At 47.7% G+C, this 1,820-nt stretch overlaps 1 long non-coding RNA gene across 1 annotated transcript; it reads right to left on the minus strand.

The window, feature by feature from the left end:
* Window positions 1-643: 643 nt before the first annotated feature.
* LOC135310447 (uncharacterized) lies at window positions 644-1,604 on the minus strand. Its single transcript, XR_010370511.1, has 2 exons — window positions 1,193-1,604; window positions 644-786 (listed from the first exon to the last, which is right to left on the minus strand). It is a non-coding gene; the product is annotated as an uncharacterized LOC135310447 (long non-coding RNA).
* Between the last annotated feature and the right edge of the window lie 216 nt (window positions 1,605-1,820).

The following is a 1,820-nucleotide window of genomic DNA, read 5'->3' on the forward strand; positions in this document are numbered from 1 at the left end:
TCAGCCCAAACTAGAGATTAAAAATCAAACAACCAACAAAATGAACTTTGCAGAGAGCAATGGGCTTGAGCTGGTGCCCTGGTTTTGACTAAGATAGAGTCAATTTTCTTCCTAGTAGCTGATACAGTGCTGTGTTTTGGATTTAGGATGAGAATAATATTGATAACACACTGGTTTGGTTGTTGCTGAGCAGTGCTTACACTAGTCAAGGACTTTTCAGCTTCTCACACTGCACTGCCAGCAAGGAGGCTGAGGGTGCACAAGAAGCCAGGACAGGTGACCCAAACTGGCCAAAGGGATATTCCATACCATATGATGTCATGCTGAACAAAAAACTGGGGGGAGTTGGACAGGTGGGTGCGGCCACTGCTCAGGAACTGCCTGGGCATTGGGGTGGTGAGCAATTGCATTGTGCATCGCTTGTTTTGTATATTCTTTTATCATTATTATTATTTTACCTTCCTTTTCTGTCCTATTAAATAGTCTTTAACTCGACCCGTGACTTTTCCCTTTTTTCCTATTCTCTCCCTGTCGTGGTTTAGCCCCAGTCAGCAACCAAGCACCACGCAGCCGCTCGCTCACTCCCCCCACCCAGTGGGACGGGGGAGAGAATCGGAAGAGTAAAAGTGAGGCAACTCATGGGTTGAGATAAAGACAGTTTAATAGCGAAAGCAAAAGCTGCACACAGAAGCAAAGCAAAACAAGGAATTCATTCACTACTTCCCACGGGCAGGCAGGTGTTCAGTCATCTCCAGGAAAGCAGGGCTCCATCACGTGTAACGGTTACTTGGAAAGACAAACGCCATCACTCCAAACGTCCCCCCCTTCCTTCTTCTTCCCCCAGCATTATATACTGAGCATGACATCGTATGGTATGGAATAGTCCATTGGTCAGTTGGGGTCAGCTGTCCTGGCTGTGTCCCCTCCCAGCTTCTTGTGCACCCGGCAGAGCACGGGGAGCTGAAAAAGTCCTTGACCAGTGTAAGTGCTACTTAGCAACAACTAAAACATCTCCACATTATCACCACTGTTTCCAGCACAACTCCAAAACACAGCCCCATGCTAGCTACTATGAAGTCATTGAACTCTACCCCAGCTGAAACCAGGACAGTATCCACCCCTTATTCCATACCGTTTACATCATGCTCAGGTCCCACACTATCCAATACAACCTCATTAACGTCCACCCTACCTTCCCATCCTTTGATAAAATACACAGATATCATTTAGTCCACAGCTTTGGTCTCCATCTGTTCTTGTGGTCACTCAGGACAGGAGAGGTGGTGTGTTGCGTGGAGTTACTGGGCACCAAAGCCAGCTCAGGTCGGGTCACTGCTGCACTTGCACTGCTTCTTGAAAGGCTTGTCCTCCATTGGTTCGGGTGGTTCCTGCTGTAGTAATTCCTATAACATGCAACTCAAATCACAGGTTACAACAATTTAAAGGTAGAACCATCACAATCTCCACCCCGGCCCCTTTGGGCCAGGTTATAGGTTTTAACACTGCAGTGAACTCCTCCCCTTGCTCCCAGCCTGGCTAGCAACAAGGGGTTTCTGCTACAGTAATTTCCATAATATGTAACTCAAATCCTGGGTTAGAACAATTTAAAGGTAGAACCATTACAATTTCCACCCCTGGTCCATTTGCACCAGACCATCAGGTTTAACATTGCAATGAACTCCTCCCCTTGCCCCTGCCCTGGTTTGGACTTATCCACAGACTGCAGTACTTTAGGGTTGTACCTGCTCCAAGTGGAGCCGTTCCCAGGAGCCACAGTCTCTCCAGGGGTACACCTGCTGCAGCATAGACTTATCCAGAGC

This window comes from Phalacrocorax carbo, chromosome Z (genome assembly GCF_963921805.1).
Source record: "Phalacrocorax carbo chromosome Z, bPhaCar2.1, whole genome shotgun sequence".
NCBI classification, from domain to species: Eukaryota; Metazoa; Chordata; class Aves; order Suliformes; family Phalacrocoracidae; genus Phalacrocorax; species Phalacrocorax carbo.